Source organism: Dryobates pubescens, chromosome 12, assembly GCF_014839835.1.
Source record: "Dryobates pubescens isolate bDryPub1 chromosome 12, bDryPub1.pri, whole genome shotgun sequence".
Lineage (NCBI taxonomy): Eukaryota > Metazoa > Chordata > Aves > Piciformes > Picidae > Dryobates > Dryobates pubescens.
In genome coordinates this window covers 24,329,703-24,347,135 of record NC_071623.1, presented here as the reverse complement: position 1 = coordinate 24,347,135, position 17,433 = coordinate 24,329,703, and positions in this window count along the sequence as shown.

The following is a 17,433-nucleotide window of genomic DNA, read 5'->3' as shown; positions in this document are numbered from 1 at the left end:
GTTGAGCTGGAGGCCAGTGACTAGCAGTTTACCCCCGGGGTCAATATTGGGTTCAACCCTGTTCTTCATTAATGATTTGGATGATTGGTCAAAGCATACCCTCAGACAGTTTACTGATAATACCAAACTTGGAGGAGTGTCTGGTACTCCAGAAGGATTATTCTGCCATTAGAGGAATGCTGACAGAATGGAGAAATGGACTAATTGAGACTTCATGTAGTTCAGCAAAGGCAAGTCCAAAGTCCTGCACCTGGAAGGAATAATTCTGTAAAACTGATTAAAACCAAACCAAACCAAACAAGCAAACAAAAAAACCCAAAACCCGAAACCACAAAAAAATCCAAAGGACAACAAACAAATAGAAAAAGCCACCCCAGAGAAGTGCCTGTGATAAATGATGTATGATCAACTTGGTTTTCTTTTCTTTGGCAACAAACTGCTTTTGTAAACAGCAACAGCAATATCCTTCTGTTTTCCATTCTGATTTTTCCCTTTGGAGAGAAATACAAGGTCAGAGAGTGACAGGCACTGCCAACATACCTTTTGTAGGATGTTTATCACAGATTAGAAAGAAGAGATGATAAATAAATAGGAAAGGAAAATCCCACCACACCACCATAATGTGAACTTCAATTACTGCCCAAAACTGACTCTGGTCCTAGTAAGAAATACAAGAGAATGTACTTAACAATATAAAAAACATCACTTCTCAGCATCACCAACCAAATACTTATTGTAACAAGTAGCTTTCTGTCTACTTCCCCTAACCTTGACTTTGAAACACTGAAGAAAATTAAAATACATTCTTTGAAAATTCTTCTTGTTTTGAGATGGGATAAAATATACAGTTAAAAGTTTGTGTAAAACAAGACATACAACAGTTCCTTGTCTTAATTAACTATTGCTGTACATGAAAAGAAAGTTCCCGGTTTCTTTCATTGCATGTTTAAAATCAGAGTTTTCTGTATTGGACTGCTAAGGGGAATTATGTTTAACAGTTTCTAAAGTCAAATTTGCTACTTTAAAATATCTGGGATTAAGGAAATGTAGGCTGCATTCTAAGAAGAGTTGTTAGAGCAGACTACATATCCAAAAAAAGCAACATTTTGATCTCTCCTCACTAAGGGGTTGCAGGTTTGTTGCTACCCCTTATTTTTGGAACTGGCAATCCTTCTGAAGCATGAGTTGTGGGAGGTAACCCCAGGAAGGGGTTGGTCTCTTCTCCCAGGCAACCAGCACCAGAACAAGGGGACACAGTCTCAAGCTGTGCCAGGGGAGGTTTAGACTCGAGGTGAGGAGAAAGTTCTTCACCGAGTGAGCTGTTTGTCATTGGAATGTGCTGCCCAGGGAGGTGGTGGAGTCAACGTCCCTGGAGGTGTTCAAAATGAGATTGGACATGGCACTTGGTGCCATGGTCTAGTCATGAGGTCTGTGGAGACAGGTTGGACTTGATGATCCTCGAGGTCTCTTCCAGCCTTAGTTATACTGTGACTACTGTGACTGTGAGGTAAGCTCTCTTAACAGAGGAAAGAAATGTCTCACAGTTCCTGTGGAAGTTTCTATTCAACCATAAAGAGCTAACATTGCAGTGTGGTTTTAACCTCTCTATATTAGAAAGTCTATCAGCTGCTCGTATTTCATCCCCCAAATTTCAGAATGATGACAATTCTATGTAGATCTTTATGAAGCTATCTGCAGACTTGGTTTGCTTAAAAAGAAAGCTGCTTTCAGGTGATGCAATGAGAAATCAAATTTTATTTTTCCACAGGAGTTTCATAGGTTTATTTATACATAAAGAAAGCAATTAAACATCTGCAGGAACAGTTAACTTCTAGGAAATTGATTTGGTATTGTCAATGATGCAGTGTTATTTTAAGAGAATGCTTTCAAATCTTATTGGATTGAAGTATTCCCCACATCAGATATCTGTCTAGGAAAGTGATGCTTGATTTTCTTTGTTGCCCATACCCAGAGTCGAAACATATTTTGGCCTGCATTGGATATATAATTTCAACATGATATCAAACATTTCTTACTGTCTTTCTCAGCCACTGACATCAGCAGAGACCAACACCCACCTGGCCACAACCTCCCTTCAGGTAGCTGTAGACAGCAATAAGGTCTCCCCTGAGCCTCCTCTTCTCCAGGCTAAGCAACCCCAGCTCCCCCAGCCTCTCCTCATAGGGCTTGTGCTCCAAACTCCTCTCCAGCTTTGTTGCCCTTCTCTGGTCACATTCCAGCAAGTCAACATCTTTCCTGAACTGAAGGGCCCAGAACTGGACACAGTACTCAAGGTGTGGCCGAACCAATGCGATGTGGATATCTCCTTCCTGGATATTAGGAAGGCCAGGTTTATTTGGGCTTTAAGAAACCTGTTCTAGTGGAAGTTGTCCCTGCCCATGGCAAGGAGCTTGGAACTAAATGATCTTTAAGGTTTCTTCCAACTGAAACCGTTCTATAATTCTATGATACGTTCAAGCAATATCTACTGTACAACAGTAGAGTGCATTTTATTTAAGTAACACATTTCAACAAGAAAACAAAAGCACCCTTCAATGCTGCTGCCTTAGTGACACAGACTGTAAATTTTCATAGGTCCATATATTCAATGTGGAGATGCAGCACTTTTGAACTACTCAAAACTTACTGAAACATTCTTTGTCAATCTAAGGAACAATATGCAAGCTCCTAGACTTGCAAGTTCCTACATCTTTTATTTCATTCCTTTTCTTTCCTGTTTTTGTGTTGTGGGTTGGGTTGGTGTGGTGGTTTGAAAGGTTTTTTTTGTTGGTTTTTTTCCCTTGAAAGTATGATTTAGACTTTTTGCCAGAATCTGATCAGATCTGGTCAGATTGTATTTCCTACACATTCCATGGTAATAAACTCATTATCAAATCCAGACACATGATACCTTAAATACCATCATAATCAGCCATCGCCTTCCTGACTAGCTCCTGAACCTGGTCTAGCCACTTTACTACGGTTTCAGGGAAGATATCCTGATAGTCAAGTACACAAAGGATGGTTTAATACAGGGAGCCATACAAAATCACATACTAATGAAACCCTTCACTGTGTTCTCAGCCTATTCATGCTAACATATGCATTTCTATATATGGCAACAATGGAACAGAATTACTTGTGTACAAGATGGGCATCAGCATTCTGAAAGGAAATATAATCTTAATGGAATGAATGCCTGTACAACTGATTACTCTTTGCAAAAAGAAAAGGCTATCTTTGTATGAAGTAATATCTTCCTAAAAAAAAAACCCAAACAAACAAACAAAAACCCACAAGAATGACAACAAAAGAGAGGTCCTGTAACATAGTGACTCAATGTGCTGCTTTTATGATATAAGATAATTTTTTAGCACTGTTTTGGGATTTTCAACAGCCACAAGTTCTGTCATAAGTATTAGCAGGACCAACAGGTAACTGCACAAACATCAAGTCCCCAACAGTATCAGTGAACACTTTCCAATGGCAGTCCTGGAACTCAGCAGGGCTGTCAGTGTTTCCCAGAACTGCAGGAGGTGAATTTTGTAGCAGCATTATCTCTGTCTACACAAACAATGTTCTCCTTGTGGGGCTCAAAACATGAAATCTCCCTGCCTTCACCAACTGGGTGCACAACCTAGGTCTGTACCTACTTTTCTTTTATGTACTTATCAATGGAAGTGATGGGTACAGGAGAATATGGGATAGTGTGTTACTACCTGCTAGGTGAAGAAACAGAAATGGCACAGCTAACTATTATGCTGGTTTTCTCTTATGTCCATCTCTCTGCTCATTACTGGAGTGATTTATGACTTGCACAGTTTCTTTTGTCTTGTTTTCCTGGCTGTCAGCAGAGGTTTTATTTATAATATCTGGCAGTTTCTTATGTCAATGTCAGAAGAGTGCCATTCAGCACCTGGTGTTTCTTTTTCAGCTCCACTTAGCCAACTTCAAAGTCCTTTTACACCAACTGATCTCAATGAAACAAAGAAGTCAGACTGTTCATCTTAGGTTTAAGAATAACCAGGCTCTTTACTCTTGAGAAGTGATGGGGAAACAAGAATAAACTGTTCTTTGATTATTAAGGCTATTTAATAATCAGTACATATGTTATAATTAATCCCCATGATCTCTATGATAGAACATGGCTTCTTTTGTGAGATTAGAAGTTTCAAACTATTTCCTCTGTTTCTATGAAAAGTTTAAATCAATATGTAGCCACCATGACCAACCATATACTAACATAAAAAGAGATTCAAGAACAAACTTGCATATTAACTGCTTTGCCTCTTAGTATTAGCTCACACAACACTTCATGCTTATATTTTATCCTGTGAGGAAAACAATGGACAGAGTTTGGTCATTTTTTATTGCACCTGAAAAGAGGTGCACTATTCCTTTATGCTATTAATAGTAACGATAGAAGATTAAAAACATGAAATAGAACAAGCAAATCTTAAGGGTTCTGGTTCTTCTTGTGTTACCTTGTGATAGAGACTTTATCACTGTCAATACAGAGGTTATAAAGCACACACCCCCAAAAAATCACATAATTAGGAGAATAATGTCAGCTACTGTCTGGAAAGGTGAAAGTTGTTAGTGAGAAGGTATTTCAGAAACACCAGCTTCTGCAAGAAGCCTGAGCAGCAGCAGGAGAAAAACGTGTTACGCTACCCTCTGAGTTTTATCTGCAGCTGAGCAATTCAAACCAGGTGATGTGGAAAAGATCTCTGGATACAAAAAGCATCTTCCTAAAATGAAACACAGCATACTTTTCAGTAAGGATCTACACTATACATTAACACCAGCTACAAACACTGTGCCCAGATCTTGTATGTTCTTAGTGGAGCATGCTTTATGCACAATATTGAATTCCCTCAAGCTTTAAGTTTCTGTCCAATCCACATCTTAGTGACATGATAGACCTCCTGCTTCCCTGTAGCAATTTGCAAATTACAGGATTTTTCATTACAAAATATGTAGTACTCTAAAAATTAGCTCTGGGCTGTTGTAAAAATTAGTGCACCAAGACACATCTCTTTATCATTTATTACTGCAGGCCTTATTTAGAGGAAATTTGAGTTCTTGGCTGCAAAATACTTCACACACTTGTGTATTGTAGAGGGAGGGGAACGTGATTTCATGATTCATTTTTAGTTTCTGTTTTAATCATTTACAGTTAAAGTTTAAGCAAAATATTTGTGTAACAAACCAGAGATATTTTAAATGGCATATGACAAGTGAAGCTGGAGACGATTTTGCATGCATGTGCTTAAAATGTTTCACAATTAGAGTATCAATAAAGTATCACTGCATTGTTATGCATGTTGTAATCTCACATGGGAAAATGAAATCACACAAAATGTTGTTGATTTTGAAGAAAATCATTAAATGACCATATGTAATGAATACCACTGCAAGACATTGGAAAACATTTCTGCAGGGTACTAAGAAAATTTTCCTTTTGAGTTCTTAAGAACTGTGAATAAAAACTGATAAATAAGCATTATAATTCAAATGCCCTAAATGACAATTAAGATTAGGAATGGTCATTAGGAAATAGAAAGAAATTTTACAATACTGTGTTTTGTAAGAAAGCTGTGTTAACCACTTAGCTCATTTTTCATAGGTATGAAAAAATCCTCTTATCCAGGCATTGGAAACCACAGTATCACAGTATAACTAAGGTTGGAAGAGACCCCAAGGATCATCAAGTCCAACCTGTCTTGACAGACCTCATGACTAGACCATGGCACCAAGTGCCATGTCCAATCTCCCCTTGAACACCTCCAGGGACGGCGACTCTACCACCTCCCTGGGCAGCACATTCCAATGACGAACAACTCTCTCAGTGAAGAACTTTCTCCTCACTTCGAGTCTAAACCTCCCCTGGCACAGCTTGAGACTGTGTCCCCTAATATATTTTAATAGATTTTAATAGATTTTTCAAGGCTGCAGAATGCAAGACTAAACTGCACATTGTGTTCCATCATAACTACTTGAGGCTAGACCAAATGAAGAGGAACCTGTAGCTATTCATCTCAGGAACACAAAGGACACTGCCAACTCTCAATGGATCATACTGGCCTCACAGAGGAGTATCTTTTCCTCACACATCAGGTGGATAAATAAGATAACCATCTGCTTTGAATTAATGGATCATTTAATCTGCTGTTAAGATAGGCCCTGGGGTCCTGATATCTACCCCAAAAAAAAGCCACAAGACAAAGTCCCCAAAGCAGTCACATGTAACAGTATGAAAAATCAACATGTGAGCTGAGACAGTTTTTACTTATGTGATAATAATGTGTACAGACTTCAGACAGATTGTGGCAATCTAGACAACACATTTGCTTTCATCAGCTTGCCTCTTGCAAAAGTTGGGAACCAATGATTGTTTCAATATTTCTTTCAGATCTCTACCCAAATCTATTGCAAATGCAGTTGTCTGCTTTCTCTACTTTGTAGCACTTCATGTTTTATAATAACATAAACCACCAAGACTTGCTCAGAAGCACTTTTTTTTATAGTCAGGTAAAACATATACTTGAGTTATGCAAAATAATTTATATTTACTAAAACATATAGTGTGCATATATTGATTGCAGGCAATATAAGAGCAATTTCTGGTCCTTGAGCAGAAGTGAGAGTGATAAAGCTTTAGCACTGGTAGAATGAGCCGTCTTTCTATAATGTGGTGACAATTCCAAAACACAACTTCCTTCACTAACATTGAAAACTTTGTGTACAAGAATTTGCAGAGTCAAAATTGCATTCACTGAGAGTACAGGACTTTACCTAATGTATTGCTGCAGTAAAAATTTCTTTAGAAAGATATTTGCACTTCTTTGCAACAGCTTCAATATAAAGGAAATAATCACTATGTGAATAGTAACAATAATAAGCACCTTAGATCTACACAGACAACTGAACCTCTGTCCTTCCTATAATTAAATATAGTGCATATAAATGCTGATGGTAGAAAGGATATTAATTTTTCTGGTGCTCACAAGTCTCTAAGAAGGCCATGCAATATGTTAACATATGATCAAACCTGATGTCTTCACCTTCTGCTTACTGGTATTGTATTCAGTGCAAACGGAGAATGAAGAGATTTTTCCTTAGGCAGAAGATGTGAACATCATACTGCTTTTTGATTGTACTTGATTCAAGATGTCACTCTTTTCTTTTGAGTAGTGACTGTTTGAAAAGTCCATTAATTTGATTTACACCACATTTTGGCCAGCACAGCAGGAAAAAGGCAATTAAGTATACTGTGCTGCTCTCATTTCTAATCTATGAAATGAGTGCAGAATTCTGAGTCAGTAGCTTCAGCAGGAGTTACAGGAAAAACAAAATTAAAACCATTCAGTCATCTCACAGAACAACAACAACAAAAAGATGTCTTGTAATGACTTGAGAATCCATCATAAGCGATTCATCTGTTGAAAGGCAGCTTAAACCTATAAAGCAACTCAATCTTGGAAGCAGAATCTTGCCAAATGAAACTCAATATTCACACATACATCAGTAAATAGGCCTCTGTAGGAGAAAACAAATAACATCTCCTGAATAAGGCAAGGGTGTGGGCATAAGGTCCAGCTGGTTTGTTTTGTTGGGGTTTTTTTTTTTTGTACTCTAGGATATTTTCTTGAAATATGGAGCAGGATTTGAGAGTGCTGCAAGCTTTCAGGATTCATTCGGCTGCCAGAAACAATGGTAATCATGAAAAATTGCTGTACTCTTCTAGCACACTTCAACAAACTCAGAAAAAAAACCCCACTATTTTAAATTCATGCAATCTGATGATCTGGATATATTTTAAAAGGGTGAATTTGGAAACTACACATTCCAAATTAATTTCTGTGGGTTAACTTCAGTTTACCTGTCAAATGCTATAAACCAATAGCCTGAGCCTTGCAAAACCTGCCTTCAACAGCTGGAGCAGCTCTTCCAAAGCCTGTGTTGTTGCTAACCCATTCAAATAAGTTTTTTCCATTTTCTTGTTAAAGATGACAAGGTTTTTCTCCAGGTGGCAGAAAGTGCTATAAGCACATTACTGATGTCACTCCTTGATAAAGCTTTAGACTGCTGAGCTGCAGTAGGCCAAGAATAATTAAGCTGTACAAACCAGTGTTTGCTTCTGCTAATATTAAAAAGACACATAACAACTGCTGGCATTGCAGGACATTTAGTAATGTGGCTATGACTGTAGAGAAGCAGGCATTTATCAGTGATACAGAACCACCTGAAAATGAGTGGTAGTAGCTGCTAGTCTCTCCAGTTGCACCTGCAGTAGCCCAGAGAGCTTCCAGAGTTTCTGACACCACCAGTGACAACTGACAAACTCATTCAGGATCTGTAGGATGTGCCAAATTTTGACAATTATTCAGATATCAAAAAAATTGGGGTGGAATGAGTAGTTTTTTTGGGAGGGACTACAGGTAGTTCTAAAGTCTGTTATAAAAAAAATCTGTACCTTCATTTACACAGTTGGCATAGACTTCTATACAAACTTTGGGTTTTCATTTTAATGCAGACATACTTATTTTCTATGTTTAATGAGCCAGCTTTTTTGGGGGGAGTGGATATAAAATTCTTTGGGTTGTTTTTTTGGTTGCTTGGTTGTTTTTTGTGGACCTCATTATAACAGTGTACCACAATCAGAAATCTGTCCTATTAGGGACCCTACAGTACTTCTGTACTTCATGGGAATTTTTGCCATTCACTTCAAAAAGAAAATCACAGGCCCACAGGAAAAGAATTACAGCTTCAGTCAGGAAGGAGTAAGAAGTAGAAGGAATAGATTAATAGTAAAATCAGGTAGATACCTATGGTAAATTACCACATGCAAATAATTTAATAAATTATGTGACCTGTTGTGAAGATTTGACCCTTGGCACTCTTATGCTTCAAGTGGTTTTTACTAAAACATCCTGGAGGAACTATAGTGTATTTCATTTCTCTTAAACTAGCTGAAATTACCACTGTATGTTCTTTATATTGACTTAACTCTGAACAAGAAGATATTTAATTGTTGTAGTTTACTTTTTGTGAAGTCAGCTGCATCAAGTAATGGCAGGAAAGAAATTCTTGTGTTGAAACCTAACTTGAAACAGGTTGTGTGCAAGGAATGCAGTTTGATCTCCCCTGTGACATATAGTCTTTCATCCTACAGGGATCATGTTTGTGTTTTCTAGTGGGCACAGATTTCATGCACATAAATGCTGGGGGTAAATTCTTTGAAAAGCACAGAAAGCACAAAATCAGGTGGAACAAGAGTGAAGTATATGCAGCAGGATTTGAAATATTATCCTCTACCTCCAAAGCATGGTTGTGGAGCCATTATTTTATGATCTGTTTGTTATGCAAGTGCTAACAGCCTAGAACAAAACCTGGTTTAATGACATGTAAAATGTCTCAAAATTGAAAGTGATGCTAGAATAAAATTATATTGGTTGCACTGTTGTTACCAGATGGCATGTGATAAAGCCATGTTGCTTAGAAAGCTCTGCAAAGGATGATTATGAAACACCTGAAATGTTCATTTACATATAAAGTCATAATTCCAAATTCAGTAGGCATGTATTGCTTGAATTGAAGCATGCACAAAGTTTCAGCTTTAGCTCCTCAAAGCTTTTAAGAGAAATAGTGAAGCATTCTTCAAATTATGTACGGAATTATGTACAGGAATAAAACCTCATGTTACTTTTTGTTTTGGGGTTTTGTTTGTTTTGTATCTCCCTCCCCGCCCCCCATTCTTATGTTAGTTTTGCAAGCAAGAAAAAATGTGAAGGAAAAGAAGCTAGAAGAATTATTTTACAATACTCCATTAGCCTTTGGTGTGTCTAAAAGGCTCTGTAATGCATTTATACAGAAGCACAAAGTGCAAATTAAAATAATTCCACTGACAAGAATCAAATAGAAGACACGTTTAGTGAATTTAGAGAATTGTGGGTAAACCAGAGGACCTGTTCATCCTGCCTAAAACACACCCCCAAACCCAGAAACAAAACCCAGCAACTGGAACAGGAAGTCTGTCATGTTACAATTTGAGCTTCAAACCTCATAATACCTTGCTCCAGCCAGCACTTTCATTTTGAAGCTGGCATGACAGCAGCATGGTATTGAGTCAGCAGCAGACTCAACTTAATCCATGGCATTCTCCAGCCCTTATTCTATACCATCTACATCATGCCCAGCAGGAATTACTATCATACAATGTACATCATACATGATTTACTGTCTATTCTCAGTCAAACTGAGATCATTTTGCAGTATACAGAAGACTTCTCACTAGAGGCGCTCTGGAGCTCCAACCTGTTCCAACACAGTCTGGATCAGTCCTTGACCAGTCAAAATAGTGGGGCTGTTTTTCCACCCTTGGGACAGTTGATTCAAGTGACTCTTTCCACCCTTCCAAGTGAACACATTCTGGTGCTCTGCTTTCAACACATCCAACTGCTGGGATCCTCCTGTCGCACCAGAAATACTGATGGGTTCCACCCCTTGTAATTTGATGGCCTCAGAATACACTATGCACCAGTATCTACTAAAGCTTTTTACTCTTGTGGGTTCAACTTGTCAAGCCATGGGTTCTGTACAGTCCAATAAGCCCATCTGTCCTTCTCTTGCCTCTGGTTGGAGGTAGGGCTCTTCTAATTGTGACTGTGATCACTTGCATCTTGTGAAAATGATTTGGAAGTCCCTTCAGGAAGAGCAGAAGCAGTATTAGCTTGTCTGCTCTCTTTGGGTGACTTTCCACTGGAAACTGAGGCAGCATTCTTTGGGAGAGAATTCACATACTTGCACAGCTAGGACTGAAGTGATATGGGGTTTCTGTCCTATTTCCTTATGTCCTCCCCATGGTCACATGGTCTCTTTTGCTTGAGCACTCTAAACAGTTATGAAAAGGGCTCAATAGGCATGGCCCAGGCCCCAGGACATCACAATGATTTCTGTCTCTTGGGAACTTCCATGGTGACAACAAATTTTTCCAAACATTTCACCAGGTTGTCAGGATTTTGCACTTGCTCAGGGGTGAAATTCCAAAACACTGGAAGTAAACACTGGCCTAAGAAATTCCCATAATCTCCTGCATACCCTGCAACTCATAATTATCCAGTGTTGGGGCAGATCTCTCAGTAGTATTTTTGGGAGAGTCCTTTATTACTCTGAACAAAAGCTGGCATGCTAGTAATCAGCACAGCAACAGCACAGCTTTAAGCCATTCCCCTGAGGTGACCCACATCACCAGGAGTGCATAGAGAGTACCAGCACATTTACCCCAGCCCACCCTGGAAAGCAAATACATGGACACAGAGAACATGCCACAGAAAAAAACAACGTACATAAAACTCTCCCAACAAGCTTCAAGGCTTAACTGAACCCTCATGTTATCTCATGTCTCATTATCTCAACCCTTTTGTCTCCAACCAAAGTTGACTAACTTAGTTAAGAGAGCTACTTTCGAACCACATGTTGGGGGGGCAAATAAATGGACTGTGGTGGTTTAACATAGCCTGCTTTCCCCCAACACAGAAGTGAGGGAAAGTAACACAAAAAACTCTCTCATGTTACAATCTGAACTTCAAGTCCCATAATACTTTTACTCCAGCCAGTACTTTCATTTTGAAGCTGGCATGACAGTAGCATGGTATTGAATATCAGCAGCAGATTCAACTCAACCCATGACATTTACCTTCTAGCAACATAGAGGTGAAGTAAAATTCCTTATAACAACAGTATTTTATTTTAATTTCACCTAGTTTTGACTTTACTTGCTGAAAAATCAATGTAAACACCACCCCTTCATGTCATCCTAAGTTATATTTAGCAAGGAAAAATCCTCTGTGTAATTAAGGACCGCATCTGTAAAAACTTTGCATTGGGGACAGCTGCATTCCTATTGACTAAAATAAAAGCTGACTTCACTTCTTTTGAATGAAGGGGGAAAATCCCAGCTAAGAAAACAAAACACCTTTGTGGTTTGTATGTCTACCAAAAACTGTTAAGTGAAAAAATGGTCCAAGAGTATATTCCCGCAACCTCCTTGCACTTTAAAACTAGCAAACAGACATAAATACCTCACTCTTAACATGTGGGGAAGCACTTTAACTTGTGGAAGAATAAATATTTCATTACACTTTACAGTTGTTAGTATTACCTGATTTTTTTTGTTCCTCTCCTCTTCTTTGTCTGCTAAGTTGAATGGGCAGGTGCCTATTGTCTTTCGGTTACGTTTTGTTTAGAATTTACTTCTGTGTTAGTCAAAACTACACAATTTTTTTCTGGGAAAAAAAAAAATTCCCTGGATGATCAATCACCTGAATGTTTCTATTTCTCTAAAATAATATTATCGGAAGAGAATTTTTAGCACTTTATGTGAATGAAGGAATGTGCAATCTGACCCCTAAATTTCATCCTGGAAGCTCTTTGAAGTGAGTCACAGGTAAATAAGTGGGATGACAGAGTGTGGATCCTCACAGGTTTTACAGCAATAAAGTATGATGATTAACATATGTGTCCCATGCTTCTTTAATGACTAGGATGTTTGCTTGTTTGTTTTGACCACAGCTGGATTAAGATCCTTAAATGTTGTTATCTGAAGTGTTTTGTCTTTAGGAAGGTCCGGACTTTCTGTAGAAGTACTAATAAAACATAGTAAATCTTTCACATCACGTTTCACTTAGAGTCACATTTTTTACCCTTCTGAACTCATTTTTGAAAGCAGAAAAGTTAAAAATATTTTGTGTTTTCACTGTGCCAACTGAAACAAAAACAAATTTGAGCTATTACCAAGTTAGGAGAGACTATCCAGAGAGATTTCACAGGGCTCCTGTCTATGGAAAAATATTATTTTTTTTCTATATATTCCATGTGTGTTCATCATTCAGTGGCAGACATCCAGAACAGATGTCCACAGTTAGCAGTCTCCCAATTCCTGCCTGGCATTTCTTGATGCATTTATACTGACATGCAGCTAAAGCCTTGAAAGTGGACCTCAGGTCAAAGTTACCACTAGTGCACACTATATACTGAACAGTCTCAAGGCTTGCTTGGGTAATCGAGTTAGTAACTGCGGGGAAGACCTATGTTTTTTTCCAGAACTTGAGTGTCTTCCTGGCTACCTAGTCCAATGGCTTTCTTTTAGACTGTTTTCCGTCGCAGCTCCTGCACTGGATCCGTATCTAGCAGACAAAACAGCCTGCTGAGTTTTCTATGAAGACCTTGACTTCATATGTCAAGATAATGTGCTTTGTAGCCAGCCTGACTTTGTTTGCCTACTCAGTAAAAGGAAAGAGTAAATTCTTGAGAATGCCAAAAACTTCAAGTCACTCAGGTGATGTTTTCATTTAGGAAGCCTGATTCAACTACCACTTCAAAAGCATCTGAGCTAACTAGTTCAAACCTAGTTTAAGCAGCCTGTGAACCAGTCTTCTTGGGGTATGCCACTAAAATGCCAGTGTGGTTGCTCAGAAGAACCCTGAAGTAAGAATTTGGTATCATGGGCCTCATTGTATCACCTGATTATTGATACAATTTATGTGCTTTTTTTTTTTACTTTTTAATACAGTTCATTGATAAAAGCAAAAGCATCTCAGTAGAACGGAGAGATTACTGCAATTTGCAGAAGCATACTGTTGCTAACTCACCCTCCTTTCTTCATTCTTTCCTTCTGTTTCCATATTTTCAGTCATTATATAAAAACAGACATGAAATAAATATCATGTAGTCAAGACATACTGTGCCTTGACAAAGTATCACTGTTGAATACACATTTTTAAACAGCTTTTAGCAAGTTATAAACACACCTTTAGAAACATTACTTCATCTGTTTTATCACCTTTTTTATCTTATCCCTACAATATACTGACTTCAGTTTCCCCTGCCGTCTTTTACTCTCTTCTGCTGGTGAATGGCCTCTGGAAAATACTGGGTGTGGACGGACTTCCTTGCTCACTAGGGAAGAAAGGAGTTTTCCCATCCCAAGAAGTGTTGGATGTTATTGTTCCTCACACCCCTCTGAATCACATAAAGTATCTCTCTGCTTTTCAATATCAGCCATTTCAACACGAGTGACAAAGGTAGTTAAAATTGTTCCTTCTACTAAGACGTACAGGAACTACCATTTGCCAGGCACATGGATAAACTCCATCCTTGACATCTCACCACCAATCTTTGATTGCTCTGGGAAACAGCAAAGCCTATTATATACAGTAACTATAAAGAGCATAACTTCTGCCCCTCTGCAAATTCAGTTTATTGTGAGATTATTGCTTCTTTGTGCTTTCAATTAAGTTCTGCATGTTCATCCTGGTAATTCAGAGGGAAACATCGGTTGCACAAGCAGATTGTATGCAAAAATGAACAATATAGAGCTTTTAGAATGATAAAATAATCAAATGCTGGCTATGCACTATAAAACATAAGAGGCTGTGTTGTGTATTTTTATGTGGACAAAGAGTACTCCGCCTATCTCCATTTGGGATTTATCACTAGTCTCTCTCATATTCATTCCAAAGATGGAAAATAAATTAAATCATATGAAACTTATAGGAGCTGCTGTTAAAATGTTGGTTTGTCTCCAGATCATAGAGTTGTCACAAATGTACTGGAGGAAATGCCAATACAAAATTCAGTTTTCTAAAGTGAATATTTAAAAAGCCATAGTAGTCCTATTTTTATAGTGAAATTACCTGTGATTTGAACTGTGCAACAGACACATTACCTGTGAAATAAATACTAAGAAACAAGCTCTATCCTTTCCTTTGGGGGTGCTGATTGACAGCTGGCTGAACATGAGCCAGCAGTGTGCCCAGGTGGCCAAGAAAGTCAATGGCTTCCTGGCATGCATCAAGAATAGTGTGGCCAGCAGGAGCAGGGAAGTCATTCTGCCCCTGTCCTCAGCATTGGTTAGGCAACACCTTGAGTACTGTGTCCAGTTTTGGGCCCCTCAGTTTAAGAAGGACATTGAGATTCTTGAACGTGTCCAGAGCAGGGCAACGAGACTGGGGAGAGGCCTTGAGCACAAGCCCTATGAGGAGAGGCTGAGGGAGCTGGGAATGTTTATCCTAGAGAAGAGGAGGCTCGGGGGAGACCTTATTGCTGTCTACAACTGCCTGAAGGGAGGTTGTAGCCAGGAGGAGGTTGGTCTCTTCTCCCGAACAGCCAGCACCAGAACATGAGGACACAGTCTCAAGCTGCACCAGGGGAAGTTTAGGCTGGAGGTGAGGAGCAAGTTTTTCACTGAGAGAGTCATTCATCATTGGAATGTGCTTCCCAGGGAGGTGGTGGAGTCACCATTCCTGGAGGTGTTCAAGAAGAGATTGGATGTGGCACTTGGTGCTATGGTAGTTATGAGGTCTGTGGTGACAGGTTAGACTCGATCTTTGAGGTCTCTTCCAACCTTGGTGATTCTGTGATTCCTTTGAATGGAATTTTTCTTCTGAAAATTATTCCTGTAGAGCTGGGACTTGCAATAGATTAAACACATAGAGAAAAGTGTAAAGTAGAGTAAGGAAAAGAGAACAATACTGATATAAATATTTCCCCTTCTCTTTCTTCTGCCTTTTTCAAGAATACCTGTAGAGGAGGAAAAGAATAGAAACAGTGCCAGAATCTTTATCAAAGAACCTGTTTCATACCTGCTCAGGAAGTGGAAGGATAATATGAATATATTTTGTCTGAATTTCCTCTCTGAGCATGCTGAAAAACATTTTAAGGTTTTCTTTAAGTGGTGTGTTACACAACCATAAATGATTAGCCCTCAGTTCTGAGGCGATTGTCTTTCTACAGGATATGATGAATAGCACAGTCAATGAGAATGCAAACATTACCCAACTTTGATGCATTTTAAAATCCCCAAATAATATTATGATAAAAATTTAAATAAATTTTAAGCAGGCACTTTGTAGCATGCATTTAGTTCTTTATATATAGTACTTGGATTGTTCTGTACAGTCCCTCAATATTTTGAAATGAAATACATCTAATTCTAATCACAGCCAAGTCTTCGACAAGAAATTCAATGCATTTAGTTTTGTTAATGTGTTTCTCCCCTGCAGCTATAATTATGAATACTTCCTTATGTATGATGAATACTTCCTTATGTGAAAGTACTCTCATCACTGGTTAGGCCACACCTTGAATACTGTGTCCAGTTCTGGGCGCCTCAGTTTAGGAAAGATGTTGAGTTGCTGGAACGAGTCCAGAGAAGGGCAACAAAGCTGGGGAGGGGTTTGGAGCACAAGCCCTATGAGGAGAGGCTGAGGGAGCTGGAGTTGCTTAGCCTGGAGAAGAGGAGGCTCAGGGCAGACCTTATTGCTGTGTAGCCAGGAGGAGGTTGGTCTCTTCTGCCAAGCAACCAGCACCAGAACAAGAGGGCACAGTCTCAAGCTGCACCAGGGGAGGTTTAGGCTGGATGTTAAGAAGTTCTTCATAGAAAGAGAGATTGGCCATTGGAATGGGCTGCCTAGGGAGGCAGTGGAGTCACCGTCAATGGAGGTGTTTAGGAAGAGACTGGATGGGGTGCTCAGTGCCATGGTTTAGTTGATTAGATAGTGTTGGATGATAGGTTGGACTTAATGATCTTGAAGGTCTCTTCAAACCTGGTCTATTCTATTCTATTCTATTCTATTCTATTCTATTCTATTCTATTCTATTCTATTCTATTCTATTCTACTTACATTTTGCAGTGGAGAGTTGATGGTACATTGTTTACAGGAACTGAGTAGATGTCAGTTAATACATCCATAACTGGGATGAAAAGTAGCACATTTAAATGTACACATCAAATAATATATTAATTTCATTGAAAATATTTTGGATAGTTACCAAAACAAAAAAAAAAGTTGTTTCATATATACTTTAAGAAAACAAATTCTAAGTAAAACAAAAAAGGGTGAAAACATAATTCCAAAATCAAAACAATTGCAGAGGCTCAGTGTGGGTATAAATCAAGTGAGATTTTATTCAAGCATTGCACTTTTGCTGTTCTCAGGAAAAATGTGTATGAAAAAAACCCTACTGATTCATGCTACATTAATTGTAATATTTGCAAATATATTTTCAAGTCGTGTTTTAAATGTTCTCCCACACAATCACAAGACAGCCTGCCATCCCCTCAAGTTCCCATTTAGCAATCACAAATTATCTGCCTCTTCTGGTTCAGCTCGCATTCTCCTCTTTTTCCCATACTTAGCATTAACTGAAGTTGGCTACAGAAGATGAAAGCTTTGATCACTCACTCATCTAATTTGATCAACAAACAGCATTTTGGCTCATTAACATGTGAAAAATACCACCGTAACTGAAACCCACCCTTTGAACTTTAGCACACATGGCTACTTGCTCAATTCTGTTTTCCCAGGCTTCTGTAGACCTTTTTGTTATGACGAAAGCAGTACTGAAGAACTATGACTTCCACTTATT